Source organism: Gasterosteus aculeatus, chromosome 6 (assembly GCF_964276395.1).
Source record: "Gasterosteus aculeatus chromosome 6, fGasAcu3.hap1.1, whole genome shotgun sequence".
Classification (NCBI taxonomy): domain Eukaryota; kingdom Metazoa; phylum Chordata; class Actinopteri; order Perciformes; family Gasterosteidae; genus Gasterosteus; species Gasterosteus aculeatus.
Window position 1 is genome coordinate 12,486,871 of NC_135693.1, and position 15,176 is coordinate 12,502,046.

Genomic DNA, 15,176 nt, shown 5'->3' on the forward strand with positions numbered 1-15,176 from the left:
ATTATAATGTCATCACAAGTTACCAAAGTCCCAGAGATTGAATATTGTCCTCTGGAGAGCAGACAGAGGACATGAAAGGAAGAGAGGAGGGACAGCTATAGAATGAGAAAAAGATACGTTGACAGACAGAGGAGAATACTTGGAAATAACAACATATTACAATAGCATACTTATGCAGAACCATGTTGCCCTGGAAGAGCTAATGTATAAGCTGCCTGTTAGATTTATACCAGAGAGAATATGCTGGTAAAGATGCACTTTATCTTCAGACATGAACCCCCCACCCCCCCCCCACCCCCTTCTGCTCTGGCACAATCCCAGCAGTGGCTGGTGGGGAATTGCTGTTTTTACATTTCTGTATTATTTTCCCATAAGGAATATGGATAGCAAATGAAATATTCAGCCCCATTGTTTGATTTATTCCTTTTATTATCCTCAAATATCAGCCCAGCAGTCAAAGGATGCCTCACCACATCCAGGGGGCCACTCGGGGCCTGACAGCCTATCAAGTCTCCTCGCATAAACAGGTCAGGATTGTGTGAGCTCTCCAATATGTTATACTTTAAGGTTTTCACCATGCACGATCACTAAACAGAAATCGAAATTTAGTGAGGATAAATTCCCAGAGGTATTGTGGCGGCTCCCTGTGCAAAAAAACTGTGCACACATCACTTGCAATGAGAAGTCAAATAAATAACATTAACACGCATAAGAGACACAGACACATAAATGATGGGACGCTGTTGCTTGTCCCTAACACGTTCGTTTTCGAATGCAGTAAAAGTTGGCGTATTGTTGGGATGTCAGTTTGCAAAGCAGGGGAGACACAGATGCCCATTACAGCGTCGTCCTAACACAATGAGCCTCATCAGATATTGGTAATTGACCATTAATGAACTCCCCGTGATGGGCCACTGAGGAATACACACGAGGACCCTGGGGACCACAGGGCAGCGAGGTAAAGGGCCTCACAGCATTAACATACTCCCAAGGCTACAAGAGGCTTTTAAATGGCCAATCAATAAAGAGCATTAGTTCATCACGCCCTCCGAGGGACCCTGGAGGTGTCCGTCGTGTGTTGAAAGGCAGCCCAAAAAGGCTGAAAAAGTGCAGTTTGAGAGCCCTTTTCTTTGTGAATGATAAATGTAAGAAACCAAACATGAACTAAATTTGTTCTTTATGCGCATTGTCTCATTCCTCAGCAAGGAAATGTACATCAATGTAGTATTTTATGAAAATTTACCAAAAATCAAGCTTTTCACCTGCGCCACCTTTCCAAAAAGCCCATGTTAATTTTCAACATCAATGTTTGAACCCCTATTGTCAAAACAAGGACAAGGGCATCACACATATCATGTGACATTTACTGTACATATCCCACTAGATAGCTATGAATAAAGCTAGGCTTGCTCTGCAACGAGCACTTTTATTCTTAATTGTCTCATTTGTGTTATATGGCACAATGAAATGGATATCAATGCATAGAACAGCACTATCACACAAATACCACGCTGTGTCCTTGAAGGCGGCATCATAGTAAATGGTTCATCGCTGGCAACCAAATGGCAAGACAAATTTATAGCCACTGATCTCTCTCATCATCAAAGCAAAGTACTCAGTAAAATTTCATTGTAACTTCCAAGGAAATAAATAAATTTGCCCCCTGACCTTGTGCTTCACACGCATCCATCTAGGTGAGGGGGGTGTACCTCCACCACTCCCCCATCTCTTTTTCAATCACCTCAATACATCTTACCTTATTTGGCACTGTGTCCATACATAGGTAGTAGTCTAAAGATAGGTGTCCTACCTTCACGGCTTTACCTCCTGAGATTTGTGTGGCGTCTCTCTCTGTCTCGTCCGTCTCTGTTGAGACATCGGCTCCCCCGAGGAGAAAAGATGGACATAAAGTGGAGTGAGAATATAGAGAAAATAGCAGATCAAGGGGGGGGGGGGGGGGGGGAAAGAGGGCGAGGGATGGAGGCGAGAAAGGGCGAGAAATGACACAAGATGAATATGCAGAAAGTCTCAGCTTAGATCAAGATAAAAGACAGAAATATAAAATAATAGAGGGGACAAACCCCTGGACGCTGGCTCGCTCTAATGGAAACACATAGCCGAGGTGTTGTCAGCAGTCTGCATGCGCACACTGACATTCCTGCCTGATAATCTGGCCTGCCATAAAATTAGAATAGCAAATACCCCACTGACAGAGATGCATGTCCTCCCTCTCTTGTGCCACCATAAAAAACTCCTGTCGGTGTCTCCGAACGCCACAAACTTCAATTTAAATTTACAACGACCGCAAAAGGAGAAGTGATATGCATTCAAAAATTTTAATAACCTATTAAGTTATGACTTCAATTTCATTTCATGAATATTTTCCTTCGGGAGCGCAGCCATCACAAGAGAAAGACAGAAATTTAAAAAAGATAAATAGTGCCATTAATCTATAACATTTATTTCCCATTATTCTTGAAAATGAGAAGTTATTTTTGCTCAGATTGTCATATAATTAGCTCCTTATACTTGACTCACAAGCCAGAAAATGACTATGTTCAAGAAATTTGAAGCCTGTCATTTGGTGGGGAATAAAATCATCATTTGTCTTAATGTATTGTCAGTCTGACAAGGAGTATTTGAAGTTGATTAGGTTTCGGTAGCTTTATTAATAACTACTGGATCAGAGGGAGGTAAGTCCTCTACGTCTGAGAGCAACACTCTGTGAGATGGAGCTGCAGCAGAGGTCAGCGAGTCTCCTTCCGCTTCGAAACATCGCCGCGCCATAAATTATCAGATGTCGTTTACAACCCGACATCGTGCTTTACTGCATAAACTGGTTTTAAGCCACAAAACTATTAAACAACTCATCACAACTCCACTTTGTAGAGGGTGAATGTGGGAGTGCAGCAGGGTATAATAGCTTTAATCTGTCTGTTGTTTGTCTCATGGGCATTAAACACCATCTTGATATGAGTGAGACTACAGTGCACACAGGAGGGGGGTCCTCATAATATTTAATAGGTCATCAAAGCGAATGGGGGGTAGACTGCTGACATTTGCCTGGATAGTTAGGAGAAACCCCAGGAGTTGTCATATGACTCATTACCAGAGCAGTCGCCTTGACAGTCGGTTGCCTCGTCGTTCAAAGAGACTATCGCAGAAAAATCATAATCCAACACATATAACTATTCAAGTCACAACGGACCCATTAACAAGCATTTTGATTCTTGTTTCCACCCTGAAAATACAGTAATCAGTTAATAAAACTCCATTACTGCCTCTGCGAAAAAGAAAGTGGATGCCATTAGTGAGAAAGTGATGCGGCGCTTCCCACCCATATATACAGTGTATATACATGGGGTTCTATTTTGGCCCTTCAGCTCTGCAATACTGCCTCGACACCCCCTCGCCCACAACCCCTGGTCAACAATTCTAAAGTGCAGCCCTCAAACCCAAAGAAGGTGAAAAGACGTCATTTGGAGAGGCAAGATTTTCCATAAAAGAAAAATATGAACCATGGAGAGACTGTGCCAGCTGCCAACCTCCTAATTACACCATCACATCATTTAACCTTAAATCTGTCGGTCAATTCATTTTTTTTACTAGTTTTGAGATTCAGTGCATGAGCACAACAGGTCATTCCTTTCAATTATATACACAAACATTTAGAAACTGACATTTAAAACTTTCAAATTTCAACTCTGAACGTTTTTCTTTGTTAAAACACAAACAAAACATGGACATTTCAAAAGCGACTTTAGCTGTCACATTCAAGTATCCTCAAACTTTGGACAACCCCCATAGCCGCGCACAGAGCAGCGCCACAGCACTTACATGCCCCTCACACATTGATTCCCCTCCCAGGGGCCCAAACCAATTTCTCTTGTTTTCAGACCCTCTCCCTGCCTGAACCTGCAGTGGCCGTCAAAGAAATCCATCCATCCGCCCAGGATGACTATGACTGATGCCACCAAATGATCCATTTGTATCCCTTTTCTCATTCTCCTCCTTTCTCTTTCTTCTCTCTGTTGTTTTCTCTTCTATTTCGCTTTCTCTCTCTTTGTCTCCTTCACTTCATTCTCTTGCTATGTTGTTGCAGAATGTGAGGCACGTGGAAGTAACAGTGCAATCACTATTTGACCTTGGAGACACTGATAATTCTTCACTTGCAAGGTTTGATTCCAAAGTCTAGTTGAACTTTGACATGCTGAGAAATCAATGTTTAGGGATCTATAGACAAAACATGTCCTTAAAACTGCAATGTGGGTTGATTCAGAGTTGCGTCAGAGTGCCCGATTAGTTCGACGGGACACGTCTCTCCTTCATTCATTAAGCTGTAATTGGATGTGATTCTCACTCAGGAACGCAGCATCCTCAGATTCCTCCAAGGCATGCGAGGTGATGATGACAGTGTTAGAAAGAGCTGTTAATCCATCTTGTAATTGCACGGAGCAGACGGCAGGGCCGGCCGTGCCTCTGAAAAGGCTGCAGAGAAACATTAGTCACCAGACGTGAACAATAGGAGGCATTGTGTCGTTTTGGTGCGTCTGCATGTGCAACAAAAGCTTTTGTGTATATGTTTTTTTGTGGTAGCATGTAAAATGAAAGTGAAAGGTGGGATTTTGTACACGTGATGCCGGTCTGTGCATGTATGTTGAAGCTTATATTGTTTGTGCATGGTGGTGTGTGTGTGTGTGTGCGTGTGTGTGTGTGTATGGTGGGGGTCCCTTTTCCTTGCTATTCAAAGACAATTTGTAAAGCCGTCTGTTGACGCCAGGCCGAAGCCCTTGGAACAGCTGGAGCCCCTCCATGATTGATAAATGTGGCGGCGAGAACTTCATCTCCCCCTGAATGAAGACAAAGGCCCCACAACGCTCCGCCAGTGTGTTACGCCTGCCTGTCGTTAAGTGTGGGGACTGCGGACCTGCCCCGGTCCTCAGCTGGGGGAGTCGAGGTGCCAAGAGGGAGGTCAGGACCCAAACTAATTACCATTTTATGACAAAACGGTTCTTTTGTCGTCGTTATATAATTGATTTACCTTTCAAGGGGAGATCATTATGAAGTGGTTTTGGGAGACTGGGATTAAAAGGGGGCAAAAGGGGATTAGCTTCAGTTGTAAATGTTCTCAATGTCGTGAAGATGGACTGAAGCATGTATGTTTACGATCATAAACAATTGTCAGAGAGCTCCAATGAAGATAACTCATTTAAATTATGCACGTTTAAAGGATGAAAATTCATAATAAAACGTGTTATTATTTGTCACATGTGAACAAATGAAAAAAACAGAGAATAAAATCATATATGGTTAATTTATATTGAAATGGTAGAAATCACAAACCCTTGGAGTGGACTGTGCTTTAGGAAGCATTGTGCAGCCAATATGAAAATGTGAATGATTAAAAACACATCACCAGTGTGTATTAACCCTAAAGTGGACATGTTCAGAGATTTCTGCCCTAGTGTCATAAACTTTTGCTTAGTTTGTGACCCATACAGGACCAGGTCAGTTAGCCAGATCAGGGCCAGCTTTGTCAAAGTCACCATGGGGTGATAAACATTATATTTGTCTGTGATGAATCCCACTCAAGGATCTGTTTCCTGTGACTCAGCATTGTAGTGAAAAATGTGTGGTGTCATTTGGATTATTCATATTGATTTGTTTTTCCAGTACATGCATAGCCAACTTTGAAAGAAGTTATCTGATATTCCTTGATTTGACTTGGAGAACCCAACTAATACACCGATGAAATGCATTATTGGCCTTTGGTAAAACCCTAGTTTCAAACATTTCCTTCCGTGTGAAAGAAATGCTGTTTGACAAACGTGCTCCCAACTTTCTTTGTTTGACTCAGAGCGAAATGTCGCCTGGGTACATCCATCCTTGACCTATTTAATGGCTGGGTTCTGTTGAGGACCCGCTGCACAAATTGAAAAGTTTTCTGTTGCTAAGTGAAATCTATGGCTCTGCCTCCGCTGCAGCAAAATTGGGGATTGTTCTATTTTAATTCCAAACTCAATTTCAGGCATCCTCCACGCTGCAACAAAGTGGATTTCTGGCCCATCCATTGCGCTGCGCTTGTCGACATTTCAGCTGCCAGGACGCACAATGAATGAGTGAATATTGATGAACAACAAGATGAACCCGGGCCATTTTTCCCCGTTACTGCTGGCGTGGAGGTGGTGAAAAGAGGAGAGGCGCCCTCTGGACCCCCCCCCGGGATTGAGGAACCCCTCTCCATATTCAGAACATTCCCTGTGAAGTTCAGAAAGAGATATCAATCTCACTTTAAGGCGGTGGGCCTTCATTTGTTTGTGAGAGATGCGGAGCGCTGCTCAGATGACTCCGCCGATTCTTCAAATCCCACTTACAGTAAGAGTTCACACAAACACATACAAACCATGCACAGCAGAGCATCTGCCACTTCCCTCACCCTGTGTGTCCCAGTCGTCACCGTCTCCGGCGGTGGAGTCAGCACTCAAAGGTCCTGATTGAGGAAGCAGTTGCAGCTCCAGTCTGTGTTGGATAAATGGGTTTGTTCTTTCTTTGTCACATTCTTTGCAGGAAAGGCTGCGCAGACAGAGGAAGAAAGATTTGGTGTGGTTGTAAAGAATAATTTCAAATGACTTGAAAGCTGGGATTTTGTTCTCTTAATCAGGGGTCGGTAAGCCACTGACTTGGGGTTTAAAAATACATCAAAGTTGACCTACAGACTACCTGGATGCTGAATTATGTTGACATGAAAAGTTAGCCAACTATCTTCTATCTTCTATCTTCTATCTGATTTCCTGTTGGCTCGCTGCTGACCACTAATCAAAATAAAGTCATTACTATGAAAACATAAACCAAGAAAACCATTTCTTGGAAGAAACTAGTTTAAATGCAAATGATTGTTTCAAAAATGATGTTCGCCATCGAAAATACATAAATTCCATGTTCTTCCATTAGTTCTGGGTTCTTGGTCAATAAAATTGCAATAGTGTCTCACAGCTCTTTGTAATCATGTTTCGTCTTGTTGCCTGCTTGTAGGAGACGGAGGAGGTGCTCGGCCTTATTTGGAGCTCTGGTCTGATGATCCTGATCAGAGGTAAGAGAGCAATTGGAAGGGAAACACGTGTTAGATTGCCACGGTTGAACACGACACTGGTGCTGCGCGTGTAGATGAAAGCTTCTTAGCTGCTGACAGTGCAGCAAGCAGGGCCAATAATGACTCTAAGAAGTGAAATAATTACATGCATCCCCACAAATACAGCCATTCCTCACCTCACTGCACCCCCTCCCTCCCCGCTCTCTCTGGTGCTTTGCTCCTCACACAGTCCACTACAGACAAAGAAATACTCGATGCTACCAGCTACGTTTTAAAATGCAGTGGTTAATTGTTTTTTATTATTTTATTTTTTGCTGGGAACTGCTGAACTCGTTTCTTTCTGTCTCTATCCTCCCCATCTTTCCACCTGTCTCCAGTGTGCCAGGCATCCAGACCTGGCCGCGGTTTGGTTTTAGCAAGCCAATGGGCCATGCAGGCCTCTTTTTTTTTTCCCCCCACAGTGGACTTCTGAGTGGAGTCTTTGCCCTCACATGCGTTCAGTTGGGCCTGCTTTACCCACACTATTGATTGCAGGTGATGTTCTGGACTCAGTCCAGCTGACCTCGAAGGGGAGTCAGATACATCATTGTCCGAAGAGGAACCTCTGGAGGCCAGACAGAAGCTGCTCACGTGTTAAGCAATCTGACTTTGTCCAGCCGCAGAATCTGTCAACAAACGCTTTTGGACACGAGCGTCGGACTTGCTTAGCATGGACCGGTGCATTCAATGGAGAAACAAAAAAATAACATTGATGCTCCGCAGACAAACATTCATGCCTCAGCGAGTGTGTTTCCTGAATGACCATCCGTGCACAGCATGTTCCTGACTTCACCTTTTCCTTCTGCCTGCTAATTAGAAATCTTAATGTGCAATAATGTTAACATTGAGTCTAATTTCTACTTTGTTTCTTACACACCTCAGAGCAATTGATAGATAACCAATGAGACGCAGCGTGGCTGCCAAAGGGTGTAGCTCTGCAGCTTGTGACACATCGCTTAGGCTGTGGGAAGTACGCCTTAAATTAATTAACATCGGACCTCTCGTAGCTGCTCACTTCTGTAAACAAACATTTTAATACGCGGTAATTAATTAAATCTGCCAAGCTACTCTGCCCCTACCATAGATCTCCCTTCATTTGTACGTTCCCCATCGTGTTAAAGAGTTTATTATGTCTTGAGTGAGATGAGGAGTAAATTCACAACTTTGCGCAGCACCATTTCTCAAGGACATTTTCTATGTGATCTGTCATATGTAAGTATCTCCAAATCCAGCCAAGATTTCACATTTCATACGTGGTGAAAGAAATAAGGAGAAAATATAACTTGGCATTTGTGAATTGAACAATAAATGGTACGTCAGACCAGTCCTGTCCTACTTTAATAGCTCCGGGGTCCTGGCTGTGAGACAACAAAAAGGTACCAAATCCTCTTTGGTACCTGGACTATTTTGACGGACCGCAATAAATAATGTTTGGTCTGACAGACAGTCCCAAATGTGTTTATTTGACATCCAATATACTGTACTTGTCTACTATGAGTGTGTGTGTGTGTGTGTGTGTGTGTGTGTGTGTGTGTGTGTGTATGTATCTTATTATATTGTCCAATAAGATGCTTTTATGAGATACTTTGTATTTTTCCTGCTGTTAATTTATGTAAAAATGAAAAGGCAGGTTTTATGCAGCCAAACGGGATCACAGTTTTCTGGCTCACAATGATGTTAAACACGATTACATGAGCAGCTAAACTGACTGTACTGCAAGTATAGACTCCCCTGAAGTAGATAAATAAAATCTGGGCAATGTTAATACTTATGTTAATTCTATAATCAGCAAACAGACATTGAGAGGAATCTGTAGGCTGACTACATCATAACAAACTGCCAAATATCCATGGATTACAATTTCTTTGGAGAGATTTCTTATTCAAGATGAATAAATTTAAACACCTCAACAAATCCCTCAAATTATTTACACTGGATAGTTTTGTATTTATCAGACATGGGGTGAAAAAAAAGGATTGCACGAGTTTATGGAAATCCACATCAGCGGGGAATAGATGCGGACTCAAGGGGCATCGCTGCACAGGTAAGCTGCTTTTGGAGGGTTCATGTAAATCCTAAAGTCCAAAAGTCAATTACTGGGGCATCTCAAGCGTGTGTTACTGAAAGACTCTGATGTTTTATTGAAGAGAGGCTTTAATTCATCAGGCTTCTCAGCTCCCTTTCATGCAACTTGCAGAGGGAGAGCAAGCACCTCCTTCAGATGGCCAGTGTCATATATCACACACACACACACACACACACAGCAAGAGAGAGAGAAAGAACACACACTAATGCCCAAAAACAACTCTCAGGTGGTCTGCTTCACTCCACTGACCAGACCATTACCCCCTACACACACACACACACACACACAGTCCTCTCAGTGCGGACCACACAGACTAAACAAGAAATTCATCCATTCAGCATCCTCTGCTCTTTCTGTTTAAAATGAACATTTGAAACAAGCCAATGACAAATTTTCTACAAAAAAAAAGAAAGTCTGTCAGACTGTAACCACCCGCAATCTGCCGTTCACGTCCCTCGCAGCATTGCTGGGATTTCACATCTGACTAAGTGTTTTTTTTTTCTTCTTTATATTTCATCCACAGCAACTTGGTAGCTCATTTCCTCACAGCTGGTTTGACGTTTTGGGGAAGACGGGAGTTATTGTATTGTATCACACTGCACCTCTGTGCTTTATTCCCACTGGAATATCAACAAACAAACACTTTGCGTGCTGACACGGTCCCCATCACAACAGGAAGAGTCCACCGTCTCTAATGTCCCCACAGCTGGTTTGAAGGCTGTTGGCGGCATTGCCCAGAGTGAGGCAAGCAGACAGCTTATCTTTCCACTGTGATTAGCCAAACTGTGCTGCTCATATACAAATGGAAATGGGATGTGCATGAGTGTCCCCCTCTCCTTACCCTCTCTCTCCCATCTGTCAAGACAATAGATTTTAATCTTTAATCCATGAGCAGCCATTGAATAGTAGGGAATTACAAATTACAGATGTTTTACTGTGCGTCGCCTTTTTGTCCCGTAACACCTCCTGTCCGCTGTCTGCCTCTCCGTTCAGGCCTTTCAGCTACACCTGCATGATGTCGACACACAAAGGTGTTCACACAATTGCCACCAACAAATGTGCACGACAGAGACAGGGAGAGACAGACACACACACACTCCCATTACACACCCTCATTCTGTGCCATCATGGTGCCATATGACACTGTCATCATTTGGTAATTAAACCCTTGCTGGCTTTAAATATGAAAAGCTGGCACGGGTTGATGATGATGATGCTGGCTGTCGCTCAGCCCAGATTTCCGACAAACCGCCCAAACATATTGTCCCGATGTCGTCTCGCTTTTGGCCATCCGTTTTTTTTTTCCACCCGAGGAAGAAAAGAAATTACACAAAACTATATTTTTGAAGATTCAATTACTGGCCAGCGGGTTAATGCTCGTGTGGTGGTGGATGACGTTGTTCAAATTGGCCTGAAAAAGGCTCAAAGACACGTGACTTGGGCCCTGCATGGTGCGGTGTGATAAATGATGGGCACAGTTACAGTGGCCTCCAAGTGAGGGGAGGAGGGAGGTGCCAGGGAGAGATAGGGGGGGGGGGCATGAAGGGCAAAGGAGGGAGGTTTATTTAATGTTCAGCCCGTGAGCAAGTGGGACACTATTTTTTTTTTTAAATGGGGGGAGAGGATGGCTGGAGGTGTGGCGGGGGTTTTGGAGGATGAAGGGTGGAAGTGCAGGTGAGAAGTCTGTGGAGTCGAGAGACAGGAAGAGAGGGTTCGAAAATACACACTCCACCATTAACCCGACTCCTCCACCCACACACACACACACGCACGCACGCAAACACTCGCTACCTTTCAGCCCCCTGGCAATCTTGGACTGAGCAGATACCACTGACCAGTCTAATGGACTACGCCGTCAGATCTCTCTCTCCCCCCACAACGCCGTCCAGCCGAAATCACTCCTCTCCCTCAATTTTCAATCTGCCTCTCCTGCAGTCTCCGGTCATAACCCGTAAATGTGGTGTGCGCTTCTGAGGAGAGCGTAGGTTCCATTACTGACAGACCACACAGCTTTATGGCCATTTAAGCTCCTCGATTTGGGTTCCTCCCATTCGGATGTCGCTGCAGACCCCCAGTGTGTCGCCTGAACCGATGAAGGGAGGAGAAAGAAAAAAAACGTATTAAGAAACATTAATGACGAGAATACGGAAGCAGACGCAGCTCTTACTGCTGGAAATGTATTTTTAATACTCTCAGCAATAAACAGTAACACAGTAAAAACAACACAGCAGCGTGTCAGTGTGTGTCTGTGTGTGTGTCAGTAAGCTTTTGAATTAGCATAAATTAAACACGGTGTTAGTTTCTTGTAGGTTGAGGATAATTATGGGAAACCTTAAATGAGCCGGGTGGTAAAATATGAAATTGGTGCCACACATTGGTTTGTCATTGACTCAACAATTGTAAAGTGTACTGTTTTAGTCAATATTCATGCCGTGATTTAGCTCCTCTTTCTTTCTTTTTGGGGTAATATAATATATTTTTGATATAAAATGGTTCATCTAAAGTCCCGATAACACTCAGATAACTGGCCTTTAATTAATAATCTGTGGGGAAGAGACGGGGATCATGCCTGACTCAACATTGCTTTCCTGAATATAATAAATAAATACATAAATATAAATACACTGAATTGTTACTTAGTAAAATCCGTCCTTTTTAAACATTTTTATTTTTTTAAACAGACAGCAGCTCCTCTTCAAATAACATTCCAGCAGGAGTAAGTAAGGAACAAGTCTTTTAAGCTGAGTATCTTGGATCTAAAGTGTTCCATAATATCCATTACTGGTCCTTGGTCCAGTGGCAGCCTTATTACCATTTCTGAACTTCAAGCACTGTAAAGAGTCTTACGATACAAAATGTTTGTTAAATAGCCGATAGAGAAGCTATAAGCTTTTTAATGTTGAATTTTATAGCTTCTCCACGCTCTGCCGTTCTTGTGGATATTGTAATATTGCATTTTTACTGGTTATTCATCTGTTAATGTTCCAGTTACTAACTTTTATACTCTTCCTTATACTTTTTTTGTCGTCCCTCACACTGTTAAACACATAGAGAAAGTTTCCTCTTCATATACAGTATGTGATATCTAACTGAACTCAATCTCTTGAGATTTGAGGAAACCGTTTCAGAGGCAATGGTTAAGGTGTTTAATAAGAAAAAATAAACATCTGTGCAACCTCAGCATGGCAGATGTGATCGGACCGCTATGATAAAGTACACTCAAATTAACATCTGAAAATGTATTAATTAATATTAATTGATTTCTGGATTCTTACCCTTCTATTGTGTTTTCCTTTTCCCTGTGAGGGCATGTGTGTGTGTGTGTGTGTGTGTGTGTGTGTGTGTGTGTGTGTGTGCGTGCGTGTGTGCGTGCGTGCGTGCGCGTGTGTGTGTGTGTGTGTGTGTGTGTGTGTGTGTGTGTATGTGTGTGTGTGTTTGTGGAGAGAGAGAGAGAGAGAGAGAGAGAGAGAGAGAGAGAGAGACTAGTCAATTTTCAAATCAAAGTGATAACCATGTATTCAGTGTTGTCATGAGCCTTAAAATAAAGGTGGCTTGTCTTAATAAAACGAATCTCGTTTTAATAAATCAGTATTAGTGATTTATTTTTTTTGGTGTCACCAAAGTTAGTGTTCACAATGGGACATTTTGGGGGGATCTAAATTGAATGTGTTCTGTCTGCTGACAAGTTCCATGCATCTAGAGGCTATTTCTATTATAAAAATGTAATCATTTCTTATTATTATAATAATTTCAAAAGTGAAATGAAGAGTTTAATAGCCTGGAACAACTACTCAACCACAAACCAACTCAATACATTTCCTTCGAATAAGCTTTTGTGTTTTCAAAGAAATAGTAAGTGCTTCAAATCGAGTTTTAAAAGAAGAAAAAATGTATTTACCCTTGCCGAGACATTATTTCAGCTAAAACCGTTTTTTACACGTTCTTTTAATTCAGCAGCTGAAACGCTCCGTGTTCTTTGATTCCTATTTTTGTTTTTTTTTCTCCCTTTATCAATTGCTAGTTCGTTGGAGCAGGGTTGCTTCCGCTTTTTGTTGCCGCCTAAACCGTTTAGTTTTGGATGATCGGTCAAAGATTCTGACGAACAGCGAGGAGAAGCGCGACGCCCAGCCGGGGAGGGAGTGCAGGAGGCCGGACAGATCTACTGGGCTGCATCGGGGAGATGCACCATTAGACATGGGGAGAGCCATGCCTCACAGCGCTGCTCGACCAGGTAGGATTTCTGCCTCTGCCTCATACTAATGTCAGTGTTTGTTCGCAGGTATTCTGTTTGCACGGTGTGTCACAAAACTGTGAGGAGGCTCCTGCTCGTATGTCTACTTCTTGCTTTTTTTTTCTTCCTCCTCTTTAAATCAAAGACTTCTTCTTTCAGATGGCACAGTGACTTGACGAATTTACCCCCTTTTTTTCTGTTGTGCCGCAATGTCGGAAATTACGGTTTTGATTTCATATTTTTACATAATAATTATCGTCGTCGTTGGGGAAAATACTTGTTTATTGTCTATTAACCCAAGCTCGGGGCTGTAATTGAAAAACATAGATCACGATCTAATTCACTTCTCAATTTTTAGGTTTAGATGGGGAGATCAATCGAAAACGGTTGTAATGATCTAATTAATTATGGCAAAATTAAAAGCAAGTACAAAATCAATCTGTGGCGGTGTCGAGGACAGAGTCAAAGGGATATCCATCTGCTCCCGTTATAAAGCACATGAATAAGCAATCTAAGGACGCAGCTGATATCCTGCAGTTTGGCATAGCCTTCCCATATGGTGTCAGGAGACACCCAATCATTGCGGGGTATTATAAGTGACTCCCGACGTGACATGGATGTTTTGGCTAGTATTATATATATATATATGGAGTTGTATTATAGTTTTGTAAAATTAGCTTTAAGTGTTTTTTTAAGGAGGTCGTAGTGCTGAATGGAGCAGCTTCAATTTTAATAAAAAGCTCAGGAATCTATTAGTAAAATGACAGCACTATAAACCAACGTCCATTCACAAATGCCGACAGAACGAAACGCATTAAAGTCCGAGTTTGAAGCTACCGTGTCAGTGGCTCCCAAATTGGGGTTAGAACACCTCAGGGGCCCTCAAAACATCCCAAATGTAATATGTTCATATTATACCTTGTTTCACTCTCTAACAGTCACTTCCACGTCTACAAATATTGGATACATATCCAAGTATTGTTTAATAAGCGATGGTGGGGGATCAGGGGCCCTGAACATGTCCGTTAGTCCCTGTACTGTCTAAAACATCTAGTAAAGACAAAACGGGAAGATACATTTACGAACAGCATTATCGATTGTTGACGTGAACGCGCATTACAGGCCATGTGTCTGGAAAAAAAAACGCGAAAGAAAAGGATTTGTTTTGTCCTCTGAGGAAATTCATCATCCGCCCCTCCCTCCTTCTCCGCCCTGTCTTCCCACCTCAAAATTGTTATTGAAATAACAACAACGATCGATGTGTTGTCATTATTATTATTAATATTAATATTTTAATAAGTTAGACCTTATTTTTCCTGCTTCGCATTTGCAATGGGAGGTACACAAATCACAGCACAGGATAATTATCAATTATAAACAACACCAGGTTTAGAAGTCGGCACGTTTTTTTAAATTATTATAATTGGCTGAAATATATTAGAGAAAACCGGATGGTACTGCGCGTGACTAAAAAAACAAATATATTACAGGCAAAATAAATCGAACACAAAAATCTCGCTGGGTGCTTGGTGGCTGTTTTAAGGGAGTGTGAAGTCGGCACTAACAGTTTCTTAATAATCACGCCGTTTGTTTTTCTGTGCTGTGACACGGACACGTCATCGCGGCAGTGCAGCAGAGGAGAGGTACGGGGGGCAAATCGGGGTGTTGTGGGGGAAATAGCAGCAGCTTTAGGGCGAAAGTGCACTGACGTGTGAAATTACAGCCCATGG